This window comes from Rousettus aegyptiacus, unplaced genomic scaffold (genome assembly GCF_014176215.1).
Source record: "Rousettus aegyptiacus isolate mRouAeg1 unplaced genomic scaffold, mRouAeg1.p scaffold_m13_p_7, whole genome shotgun sequence".
In the NCBI taxonomy this organism is placed as follows: Eukaryota; Metazoa; Chordata; class Mammalia; order Chiroptera; family Pteropodidae; genus Rousettus; species Rousettus aegyptiacus.
The window spans coordinates 91,730,599-91,757,503 of NW_023416310.1; the positions used below are offsets into that span (position 1 = coordinate 91,730,599).

General features: G+C 36.6%; 1 protein-coding gene across 3 annotated transcripts in view; it reads left to right on the forward strand.

The window, feature by feature from the left end:
- Nucleotides 1-275: 275 nt before the first annotated feature.
- JAKMIP2 (janus kinase and microtubule interacting protein 2) overlaps nt 276-26,905 on the forward strand; it is a 132,018-nt gene continuing 105,388 nt past the window's right edge. For all 3 annotated transcript variants that reach the window (XM_016150319.2, XM_016150321.2, XM_016150320.2), the window contains exon 1: nt 276-567. The gene's annotated coding sequence lies outside the window, so the exon portion shown is untranslated. The remainder of the gene's footprint in view (nt 568-26,905) is intronic.

Below are 26,905 nucleotides of genomic sequence, written 5' to 3' on the forward strand. Positions count from 1 at the left end.
CTTTTTCCGTGCCTATACACACACCTTTGAATCGTTTTTAAAAGACCCGAAGTCCAGAAGTCCAGGGTAGGAGAGACCAAGAGCATCCCAGAGGCCAGCAGCACAAATACCTTCCCCTCCAGGTTTTGCAGCTCGGTTCACCCATCTCCCCTCCCCCTTAGTCTTGTCGCTTACCATTGGTCATTACCATGACAACCAGCAGCTGCCGGAGCAGGCAGCCTCTACCGCAGCAGGGGTGGGGCTGTGGGGGAGGGGGCAGGAGAGGAGGAGCCAGAGGAGGTGTCTGCTGCAAGTTCCTGGCTGTTTCTGAGCTCACCCCATCCTCCGAGAGGGAGGAGGCCAAGTGGTGATGCTGCTGCTTCTGCCGCCTTGACTGCTGATACTCTAGTGGGGCTGGAAGGGTGGTTCCTATTCGCACCATCGCCAACCCGAGACGGAGGAAAAAAAAATATCCCAGCAGTCGCTGCTGATGTTGGGTTCGGAGACTGTATCCCACTCGGTCACAAGGAAGATGGATTCAGTTTGCATCTCTTCCCGCTTTCAACAGCTTCTCCGGGTCTCAGCATGGTAAGTAGAAGACTGTGGTGATATCTTTTTGGTTTAGCTTGCTATTAAATGACCTGTGTATACATTTGTGGCCTGCACTTGAACAATGACTCCCTCAGAGTAGGAGAGGAAGATGTGGAGACAGGGATGGAGATGGAGAGAGTGGAAGGTTGCCAGGAAGAGAGAGAAGTAAGAAGGCATCCGCTTGCTTTAAAAAAAAAAAAAATGATGTTCTGATTTTATCTTGAACTGACTTAGAATGCAGACTGAGCTACCTGGTTGCTTTCCTTCTAAGCTTAGCAACAGAATCAGGGGGTGGAAAAAGAGCTCACAACAAATGGGTATTATTGAAAGGAATCATTTTATTTGCAGCTTTCCCGTGTAGGGCTGGGCCTTCCTCAAAATCACATTCGGTGCGTTAGAAGCTTCCTGGCCTAATTATAAGGTGCTTTTGCTTGTTTCCTTCATTGCTTAGAAAAAGTGGCCCCAGAATTTAGCATTCTTTTTCATATATCTAATGTACTCTTGTTGAGAAACCATTAGCCAGATACAGTTTCATTTTAGTGCATAGATTTGATTGTGAATATACCCTATGGATATGCACATATATACGTGTCACTTAGCATTTATAGTGCATTTTTGAAACATTTATATGCAGAGCATTCTTTGCAATCATTTTTATGAGTTATAAATGCCCTTGCATGCTTGGAGGTAATTGCATATTTTTGAAACCATGCTTCTGGTTTATAATATTATTCATTGGCTTCATTTAGATTAATGTCAGATTTATTCTTGTTATTGTCCTTTAGTTTCGTTGTGACCAATTAGGACAGATGCCTATCATTTAATCTGTATCATAGCCCTGGATGCGAATTCATAGCCTGCCTCTTTATTTTTAATTAGGTTTGTGGGGGGTGAATGGAGAGCCCAGACTTGACAATGATGGGAAAGGGAGGTGGCTTGTGGCATTATTTTGTGTCCAGCATCTTGCCAAATGAATGTTGAAATAAATCAGATTTCTCGAAATTCTACCCCAATCCTTTCTTGTTGGTGCCTTGTGTCCCAGAAAGCGCAGACGAGCCGGAGGGTGACATGCATTCTTTTTATTTAACAGTGGTGCTGTTTGCCGTTCATTCCTTCGGTATCCAGGCACCATTTTAGAGTTCCCCAAAATGTTGTATTATGGATTTACTTCTTCAGATGGTGAAGTAGGAAAGTAGGATTGTTTTGAAAAATCTAGATGTTCTCAAGTACCTGAGCCATTTCCAAATTAGCCTGCTTACACAATGAAACAGGAGAGAGCAAATGAACCAGGAGAGAGCAGAGCTTAGGGCAAGAATGTGTGATTTGTAGCCGAAATGGGGAGCTATTGTAGTTTACAAATGCTTACTGGGATCTGCTTGACCTTTTATTATGTCAAGACTTTAACGCAGCTCAGTAGACTAAAGATGGTTCCATTACACCCAGAGTAGTGGATTTCATTGAATTAAAGCCAAAAAATTCCTTAAAGGTAAAAGTGTGCTAGTAATACTACATTCATCATATGGGTAGTTATATCCATCGATCTCGTCTCTAACAATATCATTGTCAGTGCAAACATTTTTTTTTACAGTGTAAAATATCAGTATTTTTTGTTTTAATCTTGCATTTTATTTTACACACAGCCCAGCCCTTCCCCCTCCATTTAAAATTTTATTTGTATTTGAATCAGGTTTATAGTTTAATTTCTCTGAGAGTAAATGTCCTCTTTGGTTTATGTATGAGAAGGCTCTTCAGCAACTTAATGGGAAGAATGGATTTAATATGCTCATGGAATATTATAGATTCACAACTCTGTAAGTCATGCTACCATGTGCCTAATTATAACAACTACATAAAGTGGGCAAGGAAAGAGGTAATAGGCTTATATGTCATATCGAAATTTTTGTAACACACTGCATCCTTCATTTTTAAATGATAACTTTTGACCTCCAAAAATTAACTTTCAGGTATATCTATAGTAAGCTTTAAAAAGTTAGTATACATTATAGTTCATCCTGTTTCTACAATTAAAACATATCTTGGGGTTTTGTTTTATTTCCTTTGTGTTGAGTATTCATTGAGATGTGGTTTAATAGGTGAAGTTGATACAATTTGAGCAGAAGCAAATCACTGTAGGCCACAGGACATAGACCTGATGGTTGATGTTTCAGCCATGTGGTCAGACCCCTGATAGAAATACAGGTCTGGTTTTCATTCCCATAACTTGAGATGATTAAATGGCCTTTGCTGAGGAACCACAGAAAAGTGAAGGATGTTTAAAGGACTACAAGCTGAACTCTTTAAGAAAGGATAAGGAAACTAGGATCACTTCCCTGGAGGAAACAGAGATGACAATCATTTGCTTCAAAGAGCTGAGGGTTTTTACAAAGGACATAACTTCTTGCTATTTTTTGGAACTTAAAATATGATGAATGGGATTCAACTTCATTAGGAAGAATGAAGATTATAATACAAAATGTAGAATTTCCTGATAGCAAATATGAGCTGTCAGCTGAGTAACCAGATAAGGCATTGCATCTTTTATCAAAACTTCCAAAAGTATAATCTAGACATAGAGATATTTTGAATGAACTAGATTCTTTCTCAAAAACTCTGGCTTTTTCTAGAGTAAACTTTCCATTTAAGAGTGTGATTTAGTTGTTTAACATCAGAGACTTCCAGACCTATAACAGTAGGACTTCATTTTGTAATGGGCTTCTAAATTACAGAATCTGGATATTTTTAAAGAAATCAAGTGCTTATCTTTTTGGAGAAATTTATGTCATTTTCTCAGGATGCAGGGAACTGGATGTTGGCTTCTTCATAAGAGTCCTTTCTCAGTAGCTCTATGAAATGTGATGCCTAGTAGCTATATTAAAATTATTCCCTTTTGCTTGGCTAACTTGGAAAAATGAAATGGGGTTTAATAGGGTCTAGATACACAATAATTCAAGAGCCATCAAGTTGATGTCAGGAAAAATAAAATACATGAAAGATACATCCAAAATTATTGTTTAAGTGCACTGTTTTAACAACAAATTAGTTTAGTTAATTATCTTTTTTCTCAAACACTATGTTGAAAGTGCCATTTTCGTTGAGAAAGTAAATACTTTGACTGGTTTTTAAACTTTAGTAAAACTTGTTTTAATTGTAATAAAACACACATTATCTAATTTCTCACTCTGTGATAGGATGTTCCTATTTCTTCACGTGACCCAGAACACATTTCAGTTCTCCATGCATGCTTCAAATCTCCATTAGGGTGATTTTAAAAGTATCTGGAGAGTCAAGACTGTTTTCTGCATTTCTCGTAGGTTCATGAAAAAGATTAATGCTTCCTTTCTATGGTTTGTGCCTAAAAGAAAACCAAATTTATCAGGAAAGTTTCAACATAAATAATTCAACATTCAGTTTTTACTAAAATAATAAAACTAGATTTATACTTGAGTTTTATTCTGAGGGGTCAGTCACAATTCCCCATTTGCACATCCCAACTGTTATTCTCCCAAGTAAAAGTATGTTTTCAAATGAGATGACTTAATCAATTAAAAAACAACTATCTGTGGAGTTCTTATATGATTAGCACAATTTGCATATACTACTAACAGAATCTCTTTGAGTGATATAAGATGCACATGTGTGAAAGAGTTAATGACAAAAACATTGTATCTTATGTTAATCATTACACTTTTTATTAATATAATATTTTTTAGTTCTCATTTTACATTATTTTTCACTTATATTCCCCCAAATTTTATCATGCCAGTAAAGCTAGTGTCAGTGTAATTATTTTAAATAAGTACAAACAGGTTCAGAGAGGTTAGATTTGTGCAGATATGGGTTTGGTAAATGATTTAACTGAGCCTGGATTCTGAATCTCATGAGCCCAAATCTGCCATATTAGAAAATTTAACAAATTATCTTGACAGTTTGAATTTTTCATCAAACATCAAATATAGTAAATCTGCATTAAATGTGGCTCGTTTTTATTTGCATTTTAATTTTAATATTTCAGGTGCCATGATTTGCTCTTTGGTCATATTGAATTGTCAAATAGACTGTATGTTTAGGGTATCAGCCAAAAAAAATGGTGCAAGCAAAAATTACTTTGGAGAAAATTTGGGATTCCTGATATTTCAGAAAAGCATAGAAGTATTTGTGTAGGGAAAAATTGGAACTCTATTTAACTGATATGCACTTACTTTATAACTTAGTATTGTTTTTATCTTTAATGACATACAAGATAGGAGGTAATGTAATTTTTTTCTGTGCCTTAGACTAAATTAAGATTCCTACAGATCCTAGACCTTGAAAAAATGTAGCCATACCTCCTACCTGTATGTCCTAAGACTCTCTCCACTCCACCTACATGTTCTTAAATAGAAAAATGATATTAAATCATATATTTGTACATCAGTCCAACAACTTTCTGATATTTTCCCTGGACAACTACTTTTCCACTTTTCTAAAATATCAAAAATCATGTACTTTTCTCCAAAACATTCTCATTTTTTTGGTGTCTCCTTTTCTTTGCCAATGCCCTACTTTGACTGTTTGGTAATTTGGTGCTGGCTAAAGAGCAGATCATGCCATCTGAATGACCATTCCACATATGGAATTGTCTTTCATAGTTAATTAGCTTGCAGTACAAGTGAGATCTGTTATACCAAAGATTTTCTGTGTTAAATCAGTATTCACCAATATAATTAAAGGTTTTCTTCTAAAGGCTTTTTTCACATTTAAAAAATACACCTCCCTCATTGTGAGAAAAAAGAAAAGACAGAAATGTATACCGAGAAAATACCATATGTCTATCATCAAGAGATAATTACTGTTAGCATTTTAGAATATTTCCTTCTTGATTTTTTTTTTTTTATGTAATGATATAAACACACTCAGACATACAATTTCATGAATGGGACCATACTCTAAGCATTGTTTTATAGTTCTTTTACTTCATATAAGGGGGCCATGTATCCATATCTATGAAATATGTCTACTAAAATTTTAATATCTGTACATTTTTCTTGATGATTCAAGGTGTTTTTTTCCCCACTTGGGGGCCTTTACACTTTGCTTTTAAATACTTCTTATGATACAGGTAGAACCTGCTTGATTTACAGCAGCTGTGAGTCAAGCATTATTTTCAGGAAATATGAGATCTGTTACTGTGACCTGTTACTATCTCTCACGATGAGTATTAAATCTCTTGTGGGTTGAGAATGAATGAGTTTTAAGCCCGAGTCAGTGAAATCCTTGTTTGAATCAGTAGGAATTTGACCAGGTGTGTGCATAAACAGCAGTTAAAAAACAAAAAACAAAAACAAATGCCTTTCAGAATCATGTAAATTTTCCTCAGTGTGGTAGTAGCATCCTGCAGTCTTAACCTCTGTGACCAACTCAAATCTTTTATGGAAACATATTTAAACAACATACATTAGCTGTCACAAATATATCTTAGACTAAGGTATATTTTTGGTGTCTGTATATTCCTTAAACCTGTATAAAGTTTTTATTTTTTTTTTATATTTTTATTTTTTATTAAACTATAGGTGACCTACATTATTATATTAGTTTCAGGTGTACAAAATGGTGATTCTGCGTTTATATGCCTTACAATGTGAGTACCACGATAAGTCTAGTAACCATCTATCCCATACAAAATTATAACGATAAGATTGACTGTGTTCTCTATGGTATACATTACCTTCCCATGACTTAATTATTTCATAACAAGAAGTTTGTACCTCTTATTCCCCTTCACATTTTTCATCTATTACCCCACCCCTCCTGCCTGGCAACCATCAGTTTGTTCTCTGTATCTATGAATCTGTTTCTATTGAGTTTTAAACCTGAATATAGTTTTAAATAAAAGCCCAGTCATCTGACTCTTCCTCTTTTAAAATATGAAGGGTTGGATTCTTCTTACACTTTAAGTTTGAGCTTTAAATATGACTCCTTGGAGAGGTTTCTTTCCTTAAATATGTAGATCTCTACTATTTCTCTGCACCCTGTGTGTTTCCTTCACAGCATTTATCAAAGTTGTAATTATAGAGCTATTTATTTACTTACTTGATTTTCCCTACCCTTCACTAGATTGTAAGCTCTGTGAGAGCAGAGAATGAAACAATAACACATGACTTGGTACAACCAGTAAATACTGATTAACTGACTGACTTACTGACTGGGCAGTTCTCTCTAGCCTAAGCACCTCTGGCCTAAGATTGTAGAAAAGCTTTACACTATGATTCTCATCTTTTTATTTTGGCTGTGAAAATAAAATGGGCTGTATTTGTATATATGATATTCTCAGGACTTTACATTTTGATAAAAGAAAACCAAATTTTTAAAGGTAATAAAATCACGACACTTAAAAATCCAACATTACAAATTGTTCACTATACGCTATGTGACACAGATAAGGAAAGCTGTAAACATTTCTTTCCTTACTTTGTAGTTACTTTTATTCCTTTGGAAAATGGATTTGCAAGTCAGAAATAGTGATATCGTTATAGGAACACCTTTGGAGTCACTAATTTATTCAAATAAATTAGTTATTTAATTAATATTAGCATCAAATTACATGATACACACTCATAGCTATTTTGCTGTTCTAGAAATCCACCCTACTAAATTTAATAACCATAAACAAATCATTCCTTCATATCTATATCAAAAAAAATTAAGCTGAAATAAGGATGGACACAATAACCAGGCTCAAAACATAAATTAAGGCAACATCTTGCTTTCATGAGCGTTTGAATTCAAATATAAAAAGAGTGAGTTGAAAGAAAGAAATATCCTTGGCATATACAGCGAAATACCTTCAAACTAATGGAACAGCCACCTCTGTAGGTGCCTTACCTGCTGATGCACTGAAATTTAAGTGTGAGGGAAGTCTTTCTTTCTTTGGCATCTAAATCAAGGTCGTTCGCTGCAATGCTTGGAATTCTGGAGTCCAGCTGCAGTTAAAATATACATGGAAAACCAAATCTAAGTTTAGTTGACACTATCTGGTCAGAAAACAATTCATTGGTTATTATTTTCAAGAAGGAAATTTTGCTGAGATCATCGTGACTCTAAAAAAGCCTCGTGAGCATGTGTTTAAGAAAAGAGGTTGATATTTTCATCATGTCTTCTGTTCCAAACTGGAAATGTTCCTCTGGAAAATGCTACCCAGTGTAACCACAATGAAAATGGAAACCAAGCAAATGTTTCTCACCTACATTTCTTATCTGCTCTTATGTGCAGCATTTCGTGGAGAGAGGTACCTTCCAAAAATAAGCTGAGTTCTTACTCTGTAGTCATCACTAATCCATATTTAAGCCCTATAAACAATTCATAGGTCAGATAGACCTAATTTGAACATATTCTCCAAAAATTGCATTTTAAAAAAAAATACAAGAATGCTGATGAGAGCTAGAGGGAATATTAAATAGTACCTTTTTATAGAATTTAAGATATGGTGTCATTCTACCAGCAAGCCATTAAAAGAGTAGCAAGATAATCAACAATAATTCTTTATAGAACAATAACCAATCTTGAGATTTTATCTTAAATTAACAATGAAGTCACATGAGAACTCGTAATATTCTCATTCTGCCAATTGGCACTGACAAGACAGAGAGGAAGACTGAGGTGTTTTAAAAATATTATCAGTCCCATATTTCTTTCTGTCGAATTTCCTAGATAGTTCAGATTGTGAAAATGGGTACTCTGAAATGACTGGATTTTTTCCCCATCGTCTGCCCTGCTCTGGGTACCTAAACCCAGAGGAAAGAATTACTCTAACTGCATGCACTGGCTTGGTCTTTGTCTTCTGTATCTCTTGAGGAGGAATTTAAGTGGTAGTTAATTAACCATAAAATGGATTTTGTATTTTAGAGAACAGATGATATTTTTCTGTGTTAAAGAAAACATCTGAATTATGACTTAACTTTTATTTTTAAAGCACTTGATAAAAACATTCACAAAATTTAGAATTTATAGTATTTTGATCCAGGTGCCTAAAACATTAGCAATTATTAAAAATAAACCTAACTTTAAAAAAATGAAGTAGCAAGAAATTCCATACCCCTAGTTAATTTTACATAACAGTTAGCCATCTTGCTCTCTTCTTAGCTAGATTGTCCATATTTTAGGCTCCACGGGGTGCACTGCTACACTCTGAAACCAGAGAAAGGAAAGTACAACAAGGGAAATTGATTCTTCCACCACAGTGCGACCTTCAGGTTTTTATCCTGTACAGAGCCCATTCTCTAAGTGCATGCTTAAACAGGCCTGATTCATAATGCTTCTGTCTACACAGGTTTGACTGTGCATGTTGTTTAATCTCTTCTAACTGTGGTATATGATTTTGTATTTTTCTCCTTTCCCTTTCCATATGGTTTTTGATATCAAACCTAAATGGTTTAGCCAAGGCCCCTGGAAGATAGTAAAGAGACAAGACTAATATTTCCAGTTAGTCATTGTTCATTTGCTTATTGAACTTTTACTAACATTTGAATAGTTTGAAAATATCTACTGTCTAAACTTACATTATATAATCTTCTTGCTTTGAAACATCGTTCTTTGGATGTATTGTCAACTGTAATCTAAGCAGAATTGATTTGTTCTCAGCTCAAATGGTGCCATCGCTTTCTTGATGTCCTTAAAAGTTGTTTGACTAAGGAAAGATCTTAATGACTGAGAGTAGCTGATAAAACAGTGGAAAAGCATTTTGTACAGGAGACAGTAATTTTGCAAAGAAGCATTCTCTCTTGGGTCCATCTGAAAAAAACAGGTCTTGATGCTCACTCATCTCTAATAATTAGGGATATCCATAGTTTCAAATTTTCTTTAGAATTCAGGTAAAACAATTTATTCCAATAATGAATGAGATAGCCCTGACCCTCTTAATAACAGGAATAGTGATATGCTCTGAATAAAGCAAGTATAAAAAGAAGAAATCAGAATGACTCAGTTTCCAGAAAAAGAAAAAAAAGCTAAATTCTTTGAGCACCTATCATGTATCTATTAAATTGTTTTCATCCACGTCCATTTTTGCGATCCTAACAAAAGAGGAAACCAACTTTGCGAGAGGAAAATGAAGCTCAGATAGGTTTAATTTCTTAGCCTCAGCCATTCCATTCGTAACTTTAGAGCTAAGAGTGAAATAAGATATGATTCTGTAGCACGGTGATTAAAAACTGGAGCTTTGTGGGCTGGACCCAGCTCAGTGAAGTGTTTGTAAACATGTGTAAAGTGTTTGTAAATGACAATATATGCTTCCAGCACAATATTTTAAAAAACATACTTTTATCCAAAACTATAATTTGACATTTCACAGAACATCTGAGTGTCTGCCTCCTCTCAGAAAATAAGAAAAGCTGGCGTCACTAGGCCCACATCTCCTCATGGTAAACTCATCTGGAGCTGAGCAATGGGCGTTACTCTGGGTGGCTCTTGTGCTCTGCAGTGTGCGCTGCATTGACTCCCAACTCCCCTGCCCCCTCAGTTGATTTACATTAACTCTTTGACCCTTGCGACAGTTGGGCTTTGACTCCCATTTAGCCATTTTCATTCCGCTATACCATGTTCCTTCCTAGTTAATCATCTTTAGGGAAACATTCATATTTCTTTAATATAGCAGCTGAAAATGAATGTAAAGCAACAACCCAGCAGATAACCATTTGATAAAATGCACTATTTCTATGAAATTTAATGCTGTTGATCTGGTTTTGAGGCACTCACCGTGATATTTTAACAAGATAATTTATAACTTAAAATGTTTCTTCTTGTACCCCATCCATTATTTTTTCTCTTTATAATTTGTAAGCTAAGGCATTTTTTCACAACAATGAATATGTATCCAATATTTTATTTTACAAGTTACAAAGAACTTTTGATATTTAAGTTCTCACAAGCATATAGAGGTGATATTATATACTATGTTATATTGCATTATATCACATTATATTATATTATGTTACATTATTTATAATCATCCTCAGGGAAAAATTCTGAGTGTCTGTCTATATTCGGCATCACTTAACCACAAAGTGAAAAGTATGGTACTCGAATCCAGATTTCTTTCCTTTAGAATTTTTTTTGTTCTATAAGATGCTACCCCAAACAACCAAATGATCCATGAGTGATGTGAATCAGGGCCAAAAAAATATGACATGGTTTGACCTGGCCTGTACGTCCTAACTCAGGCACTAAGGCAACTTTGGTCTTTTGGTTGTCCTCACCAAGTCCTTCAACTTACATGCAACCAATGGATATCTATGTGCAGAAGCAACTAAATAAGTCAAGAGCTTTTGGAGGGATATGAATAAATAGTTCCCACATGTGTGTCATTATCATCATTATCAATACCATAAAAGCCTTATTGAAGGTCCTGAAAATAGAAGGCATTCATAGACTCCGATTATTATCCCTGGTCCCTGTCCAAAAGGAACTTATGTTTTTAAAAGAACCAAATTTAACTAGAATATTAACACATGTAACACTTACATGGAATACATAAATAGCACCACAGTTCCCATCAGAAGTCTTTGTGTTTGAGAAGCGATCACTGCTTCTAGCTAATGGCCTATACTATTAATGCACATGTTGAGGAGGATGGCTTTGAATCAGTATTCAATTATTTCTTTCTCTTCCTAAGTTATAGCTTTCACTTGATGAGCCAATATAATAATGATTTTATCAGTAGAGATTATTGAAGTACATCAATCGACTTTTTGGACTAAATTCAAGTTAAAAATGTCTAAGACATTTTTTTTAAAACATTCGATATTAGTGTTAGTCATTGTGTTGGTTTTTGTTTTTAATTGTGACCTATCACAACTGTGGATACAGTGAAGCCCTTTAAAAGATATGTTGTAGAAAAAGTTTCAGTGACATAGAAAATATGTAAGGTATGTCTTTTAAGTTTAAAAACAAGTCAAAATCAAAAGGTGGAATTTATTCCAATTTTCTAAAAGGGAAAAATTACACAAACATGTATATATATATTTTTAAAAGGACCAAAATAGTATAAATTAAAATATTAACAAGAATTAATTCTGGATGGAAAGTTTATGAGAAATTTCTTCACTGAGTTTTTTTTTTATGTCTTCTAAACTTACTAAAACACATTTTACTTATTTAATTAGCAAAATGTGGTATTTTTAAATGAAAGGTTTTATCATCAGAATTTCTAAACCTCCCACAAAGCCAAATATTGAACTATCTAGAGTGACTCTACAGGGCTTCTGGAAGATGGAAGTTTTGCTTTCTCAGGGTTAGCGGTTACAGACTGGTTTCCATGCACAGCGTTCCTGATTAGCTATAACCAGAAGAAAAAGGATAGGAAGATAGGAGTCTGGCTCTCTATACAAAATACCCATTTGGTGTCCTAAAGTTTTGAGAAAACGATCCTGTCACAAAATAGATTGAAATCCAATGATATAATTGATGTCATTGATATTCTGTGTGCCAAGATATCTGTTTTCTTTAAAAATTAAAATATTTAATTTTTACCGTGTTATTTCCATTAGCTTCTAGTGGCTTTAGTTCACAGTAGTTATTTGAATCAGTGTTAATAAGACAGAACTCCAAGCTTAACTTTATGAGATTCAGTCAAAATTCATTTTTAGTGATGACCTCAAACGAGGATAATTAGATGAGAGAGCAAAAATCCACACAAATTATTCAAAAGTCTGACCTTTTTCTCTTTAGGAGGTAGACACGGTTATCCTCACCATGAAGGACCTGCTTACACTTTTGCTTCCCTCTCTGTAGTTTAAACGCAGTAAAATCTTTCTATTCTGTAGTCTAGTAATGATGATGGTGGTGATAATAATGAAGACGACAGTTCATACTTTGAGGGTGGGGTCTGGAGTTGCTCAGCTCCAGGGAGGACTGTGTGGGTGGCATCTCCCAGAGCAGTGCAGTGGAGGAGTACTGAATCAGCATCTGCTGTGTGTCAAGTGAAGTTCTGAAAATTTTACAAGAGTGACACGTTTGAGGTAGGCACTGTTATCCCCCTTTCTTACCCCTTCAGTTGAGAAAACTTAGGGAAATGTTCAATCAGCTAACAAATAGTTTCTGAATGGTTTCTAAGTGCTTGTCTTTATAATAGGTGTATGGGATAAGGATCAGGGCCCTGTTCTCAAAAGGTCTATAAACAAAGGGTAAACAATAAAACATAGCAAATATCGTAATAGTATGGCTTTCCCATTTAGCCACCAAAGGACATGGTCTCACAAAAAAATTAAATACCTTAACTTTTGTCATCAAGATATAGGTTCTTATTTAAGCTAAACTGTGTTTGTTTCTTATTGAAGAAATAAAACAATGTGAAATATGTTTAGTGACTATTTCCTGTTGCTGTATTTTACACATTGTGATACTGTTCATTAGAGTGTGTATTTTAGTACTATCTGACCAAACTCATCTCAATTGATAGATCTTAAGATAACTCAAACGTCTTATTTCTCATGTGAATTACTAACTAAAGGTTATGTTTTTGTCTTCATGATACATCTTGTAAAGCTGTTCAATGAGAAACTAGGGATATATTTGAACATTTTGAATTAAAACAACTTTAATGCAGTCTTCAAACCAAATGCAAACTCATGTTTTTTAGATTTGTGGTCCAGATTTTAACACAAAGAAAAAATAAATTAAAAAATAATTCCGATGCCTCAGAGGTATTTTTCTAAGTTAGGTACATGTGGGGAGGAATAGAGAGTGGGAACATGCAAAGATGAATAGGACTCACTCCCAAAGGTGCAATAAACAGCAAACAGTTAGGCTCTGAAATTATGCCAAAAGACATGGAGGCCTTTATCAGGCCGTAAGACCGTTTGCAAATTGGATATCAAACGTTCTTACAAGGAACATGAATGAAGAAAAATAGTAAATATACAAAGATTGAGGTTATTCACCTGCAAGTGGGGAAAGGTATTGTAACCTACCTTGCTTTAAAGTTAGAAAGAATGTTACAGTGACGGGAAATCAAGCCATAAATGGCTTCCTTTTTCAGAAAATAATGTATAATATGGATTTTAAATATAAAGTAAAACAAAACCACACAAACAATTCACTTTGCAGCATGAATTGTTTGCTGTGCTCTGAATTTCAGCATACTTGAAACTTTATCACTTGGGGAAGTATTAGAAAACAAGTGAAGTAAGGAATGAGTTAAATCCTGAAGAAAAATTATGAATGGCCTTCTAAAGTTTTTTTTTTCCCTTCAAGCTCTTTCTAGCATGTGAATCTAATGAGGCCATATGTACAGCAAGTATTGGAAAACATGTTAGATACATTGATTCCAGTTATAGTCAAGGGACTCTTTCATTATTATTTTTTCTGTATGTAATATAGAAAAAGTAACCCGGAAAGTGAGGACAAATATAAATCCAGAGGGAAAGGGGTCAGTGGGTATTTAATGAGAGTATTGATCCTGACTCGTGTGCCTTCACTTCGGTGTTTTTCCTTCTTAGAGCTGTGATTCTCTTTCTCTGTCTCACCTTCTCTCTCTCTCTGTCTCTCTGTCTCTCTCTCATTGATGACAGAAACTTATAAAACCGTGGCAAATCTCTTCAAGTCTTTATTTTTCTTTAACTAAAAGAAAAGTTTTGGGCTAGATTATCTACAAGAAGGACCTTTCCAGTCATAAATATGTTTATGACTCTGTGACTGCCCATCACATTTTTGTCAGTCCCGTGTCATAGTAAATGTTTCCCGAGATAATAAAGCAATCTCTGCTTTGTCATTTTTCTCTTTCACTCAGTATGTGTGTGTGAGTGTGTGAGTGTGTGTGTGTGCGAGAGAGAGAGAGAGAGAGAGAGAGAGAGAGAGAGAGAGAGAGAGAGAAAGAGAGAGAGAGAAATAAAGAGAGAGAGACACTATTCATTTTAGCAGATGGTTGTTATATCCAAGCCATACATCTAAAGGGGCATGTAACGTGGTATACTGGTGGGCTAATTAGTAAGTCCAATGCATAAAGGTATTGAGTTTACTTTTTCTTGACTTCAGTCCAGATACTACATCCATAGGTGCTAATGTTTAAGAATAAGATGAATGATTGACAGAAATATTATTGAGAGGTTTTCTGGCTTATTTAAGGGGTTATGTTAGATTAGTTTCAGGGACTCTTTCCATTCAGCATTATGAATGCATGGTAAGTAGACCCCCCCAAGGCAGGAGAATTCTCTGCCCAATAAAATATTTGTTCTTGCACATTCAGAAAGTCACTTTCTAGATTTTCCTTTTTAGAGGCCATGTTGGAAACCAGCTTGCCATATGTGTGATATTTTAATCAATGTATAAAGATATCTCTGCTTGAAAGAAGAAAATCAAATAAAGGGCCCAGGATTATTATTATGTGTGGGGGTAAGGGTTCTCTCCATTTCTCAAGACACCTTTTGCTGTTGTATATTGACTCAGCAGAATTTCTCCTAAAATCAGAGAATTCCTTGGCTTGACAAGTATTCTTTGCCCACAGACTTTGTTTTGGTGCCAGATTCAGATAGTCCAGCAGTGATTTCTTTCTTTCTTTCTTTCTTTCTTTCTTTCTTTCTTTCTTTCTTTCTTTCTTTTTCTGCTTCTTTCTTCTTTCTTTCTTTCTTTCTTCTTCTTTCTTTCTTTCTTTCTTTCTTTCTTTCTTTCTTTCTTTCTTTCTTCTTCTTCTTTCTTTCTTTCTTCATTCCTTCTTCCTTCCTTCCTTCCTTCCTTCCTTCCTTCCTTCCTTCCTTCCTTCCTTCTTCCTTTTTTGAGGGAGAGGACGAGTGACATAGTGTGGCACAGTGCAAAAGCACAAAACTGGGATTCAGAAATCCTGGCCTTAATGTGAATTCAAATCATTATTATCATAAGTGTGTACAAAGATGCAAAAATCAGATCAAGCAAACCCAAAGAACACCACCACCAATGTAGAAATGAACAAGCTTCCTATTCTAGCTACTAGTGATTATATGCATTAATATAGAGCTGTTTCTTTTTTGGAAAGTATGACCTGTTGGTTTATATTCATGGATCCTTTTCTTAACTTACAAAATGAATTCTGATAAACCATTATTGTCATCTATTAGTATTTATTCAGTGCATACTCATACTGGGATCCTTCTTAGTCATTCTAGTTATTTTTAAATGTATCTCTTAAGAGTATGAATTGATCTCCATAAATTATAGGTCAGTTGAACAGTTAGATTTATCACTTTTGCTTAATTTATTCAATGTCCTTATCACTTGCTTGTGTCTTTGCTCCAGCAACCCCTTTTCCTCCCACTCCATTTCAACATCCTCTTTCCTCCATTTGCTGCTGTTACTTACCCTGACACCAGAATGTAAGACCCAACACTTAGACAAATCTTTCGCTGGCAGAGTAGTACAGTGCACTCAGATCTCCCCTTGTCTGAATTCCTATCATACTTGTGATCACTACTGCACTGTTTAGTGCATAATTGTTCTCCTTGTTTCAAATGTTTTCCTTTTGTTTCCACATCTAGATTGAAAGGCTCTTGAAGAATTTATAGTTGTTTTCCCAGGGTGGAAGGAAAACTCTATTTTTTGAGTGAATCCCATACGTCATGTACCATGCTGGGTGTTTTGCATGTTATTGCATTTAAACCCAATAACTGCTCTGTTAAGTTGGTATTAACATCCTCGCATGTCATGGGATGACGCTAAGAGAGTTTGCCTGCTTTCCTAGGCCACACAGCTGGTTAGCGTCAATGCCGTCTGCCTCTGGGTCTCGGACTGTTTTCTGTTTCATCGTATTGCCTGTATAGTTGATAATAGATCCCTTCAATGTGGTAGCTCATTTGTAACTTTAATGAATTTTATACTTTTCCTTATTTTTGCTTTGTTGACATAGTTAAGGTAAAATGTAATGGTGGAAACATTAAATATAATCAACTTTTGGTTGTTTGCCTTTAAATGGCCTTCCCTGTTTCTGCCAAGTTTTTCTTCCTTTTTGGTGACTTCCCCATATTTTTTCCATCCACCAAAACACATTAAACCTTAAAGTGCCAGGTCATTAAACTCCTATAGCTCAGGAACATTGTTAAAAACATAAGTATGTGGTAAGCTCTCCTTATTTCCCACATGAAAGAAGTTACCTTCTCTCTTTCAATTTGCAATTTCACTCACCTCTAGATGAAAATATTCCCCCGATTGCTGATGCACCAGACTCGAGATAAAAGGCATTGAAAAGGAAGCAGTGATTCCAGACTATATTCCCTGCAGTGCCTCCAGGATATTCAGAAGCCTGAGGTAACCTGACTCCTGCAGGAGACAGCGGTGTGGAATATTCATGGAGAGGATGCTGAGTAGAAAAAGGCTCCCTTTCAACTGTTCTAGCTTAGCAGGAAGCAGGAGACAGCTTCAGAGGTGCCCCCCAATTTAACCACACTTGTGAAACTCTTCAAGCAGTACTGACAGATAGTAAGATGGCACAGGTATTTATTAATTCCATGAAGAACTAACACTGGGGCTTGGTATGCAGTGTTCACCATTGGGAGCACCACTCGCCAACGGTGGCAGCCCAGGTGTTCGCATGTATCAGAAACATCTGCATCTGTGTCAGCTCTTTTCTCACTGTCTAACTGGTGAGAACACCTTTATTTAGGAGCTTTTTCGAGAATCCGTTACTTTTTAAAAATTCTATTGTTATAAAAACAGATATTAAGCCACACCAGAGGAAGGAAGATTCCCCGTGGTGTCCTCATTTAACTCTTCGGTTACTCATATTTCCTTCCAGTCTGCCTAACACAAACATGAGGTCATGGTTATAATTAGAATGCGTATGCCTTGTGCAGGGCCTCATACTTTTCACAGTGGAAGAATATCCCTTCTGGATAGGAAGAGTGTACCTGCGAGGCAAGAGAGTTGCTTATGCGCCCTGAATCCCCGGCCCCTCTCAGCTCCTCAGGGTCTCTCCTCCTGCTGTTGTACTCACTCCTGAATCATTCATTTCTTTCTCTTAACTCAGTTGCTGGCATCAGCATATAAATAGGCTCTTGTATCTCACATCTTTGAAAAATTCCTCTTTTGACTTCACTATCCCCTCTAATCGCTCCTCTATTTACATTCTGGCCTTAAGCAGCAACACCTGTTGAAAAAGCTGTTTCTCAGTTCTGTCTGTACCTACTCACCTCGGGCTTTTCTCTTTAATGGGCTGTAGATGGGCTTCCATTCACATCACTCCTGATGAAACTTCTTTTGTCAAATCCCCAGGGACCTCTGTGATGCCAAATTCCAATCATTCAGTCCTTTTCTGTGCTCAGCTTCTCAGATAAGATTGTTGACCAGTCCTTTCTTATTCTTCCCCTCATCATAGTTTCTCTTATACATAGTCACCGATGATTTGATTTCACTGGCTCCGTCTTATCCTTTCTTGTGCCCGGTTCCTGTTCTGCTTTGCACTTCCAAGTTCACCAGGACTCAGTTCTAGACCTCCTGAAGCTCCCTGCTACACTCTCAGGTGGTCTCATGCATTTTTATCTATAGGATGACAACCGTCATTTCCAGTCCTGATTTCCGGGAAGTCCAGAATCATACTCAGTCGCCTATTTAACATCTCCACTAATGGGTTTACTGGTCTTTCAAACTTAACGGGACAAAGTAGAACTCATGTGCAAGTCACAGGGAGCACAAACTAGTCCTTCCTTAGTCTCCGTCTTAGTAAATGGCATGTTACTAGGCAGTTACCTTCCTAGTAACAGTCGCCATTTTCCTCTGCCTGAACCCCCCTCAACAACCCCTAGTGGGACTGCCTGCTTCTTTCTCCCTTACAGTAAATTCTTCTCACAGAGATCGGGAATCCTTTTAAACATAAATCAGATCATAACTTCAAAATCATCTAATAAATACAAACTCCTTATCCAAGTTTACGCAGCCTACAGATGAACCCTGCGCACCTCTATAATGTATCTCTTCTGCTAGCCTATTCCTCAGTGCTCCACTTTCCGCTCTTCAGACCTGGCCATGTCCTTTTCTGTAACTGCTTAGATGTAGTTGTAAAATTGGGAAATAGAGGGCAATGTTTTGATTGCCCCAGTACTTATGTGTTCCCATCGCTGGTCTAGTGGCATATTAATTGGAGGAATCAAACTTCAGGAGCCCTTATTATTTTTCGTCTCTTCACGAAACTGTTCCTTACTGCCTCTGTTTTTTCCTAGAATAAAGTTCATGATGACATGATGAAAACCTTTTGATAGATAAATGTGTCTTTTAAAAGTTAAATAACATGATTTAGTGTATGCATGAATTTAAAAAAAAAAAATTCATGGCTCATGTTATCACTCATTTCATGGGAAGGGAGACCAGGGTCCAGTGATGACAAGACTAAGCTGAAGGGAAGTGGCAGAGGCCAGATTCACACCCAGGCCCGTCTGACTCCAGAGCCACTGGGATACTATGCATGACTGATTGATTGATGTGACAAGCTCTCTTGTCTCATGAAGACTATAACTTCTCGAGATCTTCTCTAGATTTTTATAAAAATTTCAAGACCAAGTTTAATCCCGTGGGTAGAGAGACTAAGGTGTCTCCCTAATACCACGTATTACAGCTTCTGCTTTGCTACCAAAGTCAAGAACTAAGGCAAGGACTTCATTCATGAAGAGTTCTCGTCTACCCTCAGTACTCTGCTCCACTAGGGAAAAAATCTGTGGGTAATTTGTATTCATTGTCCCAGTGGCTACTTCAGGCCCTCATCCCGTGGGTTCCTCATTTTTGGTAGTAACATTTTCTGTGAACGGACTGAGTCCTACTGGATGTAATCACTATCAGAGCATATTAGCCAACCTTGACCTAGCCCTTTGCCTGCCTTTTGCTTCATGCCTCCAAACACTGATACCTAAATCGGCTTCCTTCACGATCAGCAGTTTTAATTCACAAGGACTCCTCTTTTTCTCTACAAAAACCAGTTTCCTTAATCAAATAGCATAAATCATAACATACATGTCAAATTCCACTAGTCTCTTCCTCACGTGAATTAAATTAGCATAAAATCAAGAATACACTAAGTACTTATTGAGTGTCTATTAGGAATGTGACAGCATCCAGCACGGTTTCCTGAATACTAGAAGCACTCCGTAATTGTTCCTTTTTCTTGTCTTCCTTTTTTTTTTTTTTACCTGTACTTCCGTTTTGTTCACTGTTGCTCACCTGTGTTAACAGATGGCAAAGTCTTGAAACAGCAGCTACCACATGGGAAGGGTAAAATGCTGGCTGTTTATATTGACAAAGCCTATCAGCGGATGAATGCGAGCACTTTGGTGACTAGATGACAGTGGATGGTTTTCCACCCTTTTCTCCTCTCATTCTCTGGTCTCTGTTTACCTGTCTCCAGAGTCCATTGAGTACAGAAGCGTTCCCAGGAGCAACTGTCTTAAAGAGATTTATTAGATCTCGCTTATAAAGCTTTTTTAATTCCTCAAACAAAAAGAAATATAAATACAACACATCATGCTCGACAAGTGTTTTTGTTTAATGTTTTATAACCATGAGAACTTTTCAGGCACAAAGCCTTACTGAATAGCTCAGAAGTTAAAGTATGCGTTAATTCTAAGGTTAAGTGGTTAGAATGTTCTAATCTCTGCACATACTACTGTAAGGGATGAGAGCAGGAGCTTCCCTGTCATTTTTATTGACCTTTACCGAAGAATTATTTCTTCTGTAAAGACAGCACAAATGCATATTGTCTTTGATGCAATTCTTATCTCTGACATTTCGGTCACTACATAAAAATGTAAAGTACTTTAAAAAATACTTTGTTTCAAGGTATTTTAGTTTCATTTAATTCATTATAGTTGCAACATTAATAATTAAGTGACTACTCCTTTCTAAAAAAATATTTAAATATTCCTAATGGGCCCTTCCCCTTTAATTGATATACTCATCTGTTTATGATACTTTTATATGGATGTTTGTAAGTAACCTGTTCCTTTTTGTTAAAGCAATATAAGATATATATATATATATATATATATATATGCATATAGATTAATTAAATAATCTCCATTCTCACTGTGGGTCCCCAATTGGAATACGTTCAATTTACTGGTACCTTAATATCAGTGAATGCTGAAATCCTCTAGCCATTAAATACTTGTTCATGGATTAGTTGTAAAAAAGAAAAAAAGAAAAAGAAAAAAAAAGAAAGAAAAAAATTTACCTTGATTAATTTCAAACAATTAAAAACAACAAATTTGGAGGCACTGGGAAAAATAGTGTTTATTATCAGGTTAAACCTTATTGTTAACATTCATGTATGACTATAACTACCATTGGTGTTGCTTTTGTGTTTTGGGTCTTTATTCTCATTCTCACACTTTGCCTGGGTGCACATGATCTCGCCTTTTCTGTGACTCTTAAATCTATCTTTTCAAGACCTATTTCTATATTACAAATTGATCCTTGGAAGTATCAATTTGAATATCCATGGACCTTCCTCTTATGTCCCAAATTACACATCAGCACCTGCCATAATTCAAGTGCAAATCACTATTGTCAGTCATGACACTCCTTCATCCCTTTGATTAATTCATTCAGAAATCATGTTGATTCTTCCTACAAAAAATGGATTTTCTTTATACAGCCTTATCTTTTTCTTTGTCCTCACTGCCAGTACCCAACTTTGGACCCTCTTCAATTTTCGTCTGGATTATTTCCATAACCTTTTAATAAAGTTTTCTGGCATTTGGTTTTTCCAAAGCTGTTTCACAGCTCCTGGGATTATCTAATCAGCTTATTCTTGATCATGTTACTCTGATTCTTACAAGCATTCAAAAAGTCCTTGCTGCCTGTAGAGTAAAGCTCCAATTCTATAGTCCTAAAATCTGAACCCAGTTTACAAGTTTTATATTTCTCACATTGAAATGTGCACAACTGCACCTGACCGCTATCCCTCACCCAACGCACATCAACGCAAGCTCTAGTCTACTTATAATGGACTTATCTCTAGTCCTCAAGCAAAAATATTTTGAGTCTAGCTACTGCCTACCCTACCTGGTGTTTATTAGCCCAGGCTTTCAAGTCATACAGACCTAGAATGGAATACAAATTTTTCCAGTGACTACCTGTGAGGGCCTAATCTTTCTAGACCTCAGTTTTTTTAATCTGAAATATGGGGATTTAAAACAAGGTGAATTTATTGGGTTGTTGCGAAGAATGAGACATATGTACTCAGTACAGTACTGTATTCCTGGTAGACTTTTGAGAGATACTAGCTTGTCTTACTGAAAATGCACCTCCTCTTACAACTGATTTCTGAAACTCCAGCCATCCTTAAACTTAGAGCTGAGTCGTAACCTTTCCTGTATAGCTTTCCTTGATCCACACTTCTCCCAGCTCTGCCTCCATGAATTCATTATTAATCATCTTTTTATCTAAAGTCCCAGAGCATTTGGTAATCCTATTATAAGCTGTGTCTCATTTTATTATTATTTATGGATCTGTTTCCCCCACTGGAATGAGGAGAGCTCGCGGCCAGGGGCAGCAGCTTGTTCATTTTGTATCCTGGCACCTAGCACAGATTCTGGTGTATAATAGGCATGGAGCAGTTGTTCACCAAATCGAATTTGTTGGATTCTTTAAACATCTTATTTCCTTCCTTGTTACGCTATTTAGAAGTTGTTGTGCTTAAAATTGAAAAGATAAGCCAGTGATAGCATTTTCTAACCTCCCACTTGTATGAAATCAACTTAACTTGGAACCATTACTATGACATCTCGTCTCCAAAAACCAGACTTAGTAACTAGAATCTGGGGGGAAGGGAGGTGGGGCGGGGGGTGGGGAGACAAGGGAAAAAAGGAAGCATTCAATATCTTTAGTTCTAAAATTGCTTGGCTTGTTGGCACAGTAAGGTCAGTGTAGTTGCGTCATTGCATTTGGGAGGACTACACAAATTCATTAGTGACACAGACAATATGATTTGGGGTTTTGCTCTAGTCATCAAGCCAGATGTGCAAACATCAGAGAATGGCTACAGTGTTCTAGTTGCAAAAAGCAAGTGACCAGTGCAACCCTTAGCTATTATAAGAAACATCTTCAACAAAAAATACATTTGGCCGAGCACACAGAGACAGTGTGTTATACCAGATTAACCAATAACATTTACTAAGAATTGGGTTAGAGTTTCTTCTCGCTAGGAAAGTGATTAATACATAAAGAGGCATGTAGGAGGTACCTGCTGCAACTGGTTCTCTAATGCTTACTCTAAAACAATCTCTTTTTTTTTTTAATTCAGAGATTTCACATTTATAAAATAAATTGGATTTACAGCTTCTCTTGAAAAATGAGACCCTTACTTTTCACAAAGTAAGGCTCATTGGCAGCCAAGAAGCAATTGCTCACTTAAGGAAGGCTATTCACCCTACGGTCCCCCTCACCCATTTACATCTCCTGACTCAACTCAGTAGGACAGGCACTTGTGCCTTTGATCCCTTGCTCTGAGCCTCAGTTTCCAAATCTGTAGAGTTGGCATAGTAGCAACTAGCTCGTTGGATTTTTATAAGGATTAAATAAGGTGATGCATGTGAAGTGCCTCTTTGAGTTTCCGATGTCATAGAAAGTTCTCAGAAAATGATTGCTGACTATTTCTTCAAAACCTGTATTTATTGAACTTCTGCTGTGTGCAGGCACTGGGCTAGGCATGGAGACATAATGGCTCTTGCTTCCAGAGTGTTTATGGTTTAGCATCCAAGGAAATGTCAGTTATCGCTCTCTTGGCCATGTGACTCTTGTTCGTGTTATGAAAGAAGGAGGGAGAAGAAGTTATTGGGTTCTTTTGAAAATCACTGCACAGGAAAAAAAATAAATAAGTAAGAGAACGGATAGGCTTTGTTAAAAGGCATTTCAAACCGAATGTCCCCCAACAGCTCTTCGGTCTCACTCTTCCCAGGAAGCTACTCCTCCCCAGAACTCCGTTCAAGCCAAAGCACGAGGAATATTTTGATTCCTTTCTATGCTCTCCTCCATCCCCACCACGTTTAATTTGTCAGCAAATTCTGTCAGCTTTTGCACAGCACGCTGAGAGCTGTCCACCTCCCACCTCCGCTACCAGCCAGTGCGAGTAGAGCCACTGTCGTCGCCTCTCCATTGGATGACTGCGCAGCCTCCTGACTGCTCCTCCTGCTTTCACTCCACCACGCTTTTTCTGTAAAGGGGCAGATAGCAAATACTTGAGAGGTCAAAAAAAAAAAATGTTGTGGGCCATATAGTCTCTGTCACAACCACTCAGGACTGCCCTTCTAGGACAAAAGCAGACATAGATAATACTCAAACCACTAGGCATGGCTGTTCCCCAATTAAACTTTATTCACAAAAACATGCTGGATTTGGCCTGTGGGCCACTGTTCTAATTAGGTACACTTAACTTAAACCTCTGCAAAGGTTTCTCAAAGCACTAAGAATACATCCTCAGCTCTCCTGGTCATGTTCTGCATGACCCCAGCCACATCATCCTTCATTCTGATTTTCAGACACACCAAACTAATTCCCGCTTACGCCTTTGCACCAGGTCCCTGAATTCTCCTCCCAGTTCTTGGTGTGGCCTGAAATTCAGATTCATTCTAAATGACTATTTAAAGTCGTTCATTACTATCTTTTATGATCTTTTCAATACTTACCATCATCAGAAAATACCTCATTTATTGATTTGTTTCATTTCAGATGGTTGTCTGTATTTATTACATATCAGTTTATAAGCTAGCAAAAAAGACTTAGCTCTATCCCCAGGACCTTGCCCAGTACCAGGCAGAGAGCAAGCCTCAAAACAAACAAACAAACAAACAAAAAAAACCTTTTGGAAGGAAAAATAAATAAACAAATACTCTCAATCGGTATGAACTACAGTACCACTTTAAGCCTATCGTCCTTAAAGGCCAGTGGAACCTTATCAGTCAGTGCAGGCCACGGTTTCATTCTGCCCTCCTTGATCAAAAATTGACAACTGTGGTTGGACCTAAAAAATGAAATTGTAAATCCTTTTTGACAAGAAAGAATTTGAATTTCAGAAGGAAAAAGATTCAATCCATACAACAAAGAGCCTGTGTCATTGCTAAGTTTACACTGATTTCCGCTGTGTGGCTGGTCTTTGCCTGTGGCCTTTTGCCTGTTTTTTGATGTCTGGAGGGAGGTACTCAGAGGAGAAATTTTCCAATAAAGAGGAACTTTACAAAACAAATGTTATTTGTAGGTTGTTAATATTTTTTTTCTTTTTATCGGAAGTATGATAGCCAAAACATCTGAACTACCCCTCTCAAAAGGAACACAAACGTTCTTTGTTCTGATAAGCCATCCTGTTCTTCTTTGGATAACTATCACCATTTTTTTATAGGAGGACAAGAATAATTTAATATAAATATTAGTCAACATATTAGTCTACTCCAGCTGTCATAGAGGTAGACCACAGACTGAGAGACTTAAAAAACAGAAAATTCACTTTCTCACAGTTCTGGAGGCTGAAAGTCCAAGATAAAGCTTCCAGCAGAATTAGTTTCTGGTGAAGCCTTTCTTCCTGATTAGTAAAAGGCGACCTTCTTCTCACTTTGTCCTAACATGATCTCTTCTCTGTGCACGTGGAGGCAAATCTCTGGTGTCTCTTCATCTCCATTAGAGGACACTGGTCCGATTGAATTAAGGCTTCATTCTTATGACCTCATTTAAACTTTTTTACTCCTGGAAAGCCCTATTTCCAAGTACAGTCATGCTGGAAGTTAAGGCTTCAACATATGAATTTGGGGGAACACAGTTCAGTCCATAACAGTCAGGAACCTACAAATGCTTCAGGAATATAGTTTTCTTTATTGATTAAAGGAGAAATATATATGTATTTGTATTTACTTGCACCATGAATGGTATCTTCTTAGGGAAATCTTTTTACCTTGAGTGCTTACTCTTTTTATCTTGTCCGCTCTAACACTTTATAGCCAGTGTCAATCTTGCAACTCTTAATAAACTGGAGATCAGAGTTTCCAAATAAAAGAGAAGTACATACGAAATTTATTCTGTCAGTGAGATGGGAGAACAAAGGAAAACCCGCACCGTGGGGCCTTTATCACACATGGTAACAGCACAAAGACACCTGCTGGGGATTCTGTCTCTTGGGTTAAGAATGAAGCTGTTTACCATCAAATGGTCCCCCTTCCTGCCATTTCTCACATGCCTGGCCCTTTCGGGGTACCTTTTCCTAGAGAGTTATTTATTTTCAATCCCTTTATCTTCACACAAGTTTATTTCATAATATTTGTGATCTCTCCTGAGGAAGATTTTAGATCTGGATGAGAGCAGTTGCTTGAATGATGAAGGAGCTATTCTTTAATCATTTGATTTTTTAAAAAAATTGGAATTTTTTATTTATCTAGCAAACTTTACTGAGTGCTTACTATGTAAGAGTCACAATGCCAAGTAGCTTTTATGAATATTTTTATTTAATCCCATAAAATATCCTAAGAGGGAAGTATGTTTTTTATCTTTTATTTATAGAGAGGAAACTGAGGTTTGGAATAGGTAAGTTAAAAAAAAAAAAAAAAGTTGGTAAGCCTGGGACTTGATTCCAGCTTCATCCAGCTGCAAGGTTGAACCTCTTAGCTAATGTGAAAGTTGTTTCTCATTTATTAGTCATTCTGAGTAGAACTGGACTCAAGCCCTTTGTCATTATAACTTAATGTCAGCATATATGCCAAATATTTTCTATGCGACATTCGACTCTTCATGATCCAACTTCCTACGTGAAGGTCAGTTCACTCTAAGATTTATTATGCATCTACTACTTGGAAGACACTTATTAGACAGTGTGAATGGGGCAGGATCCAGCTTTTCAGGTGATTGACAGGTTGGCAATGCTGTCTGACAGAAGCACAACTAACAAAGTACCAAGTGACAAAGAAATACCTTCAGCTAAGAAAATTGGAAAAACAAAAGAGTAAGGGAATAATTTCAGCTAAAAGTAAGGCAGAAGAATATTGTAAGAGTCTAAGTTTGAGTCCTAGCTCTGTCACTTATAAACTGTGTGACTGAATGTATTTCTCTAAAGCACTTATAAAATGAGGATAAAGATGGTCTCTGTTTGCTAAGTCAGCTGTAAGAATTAATGAGATAATGCAAGAATAGTGTTGAGTACTGTGTCTGGCATCTAGTAAATATTCAATAAATGTTAGTAAATATTATTGTTGCTGTTATTGTTCAGACTTCAGTCAGGAAAATCACTAGATTGAAAATAAAGACAACTAGTCTATCCATATTCCAATAAGTAAGATCACAGATTTAGAGTTGACAGATTGATATGTGTGTTCTGGATCTGTCACATATTAGTCTTGTAACTTTGGACATGTTTCAACCTTTCTAAGCCTCAGTTTCT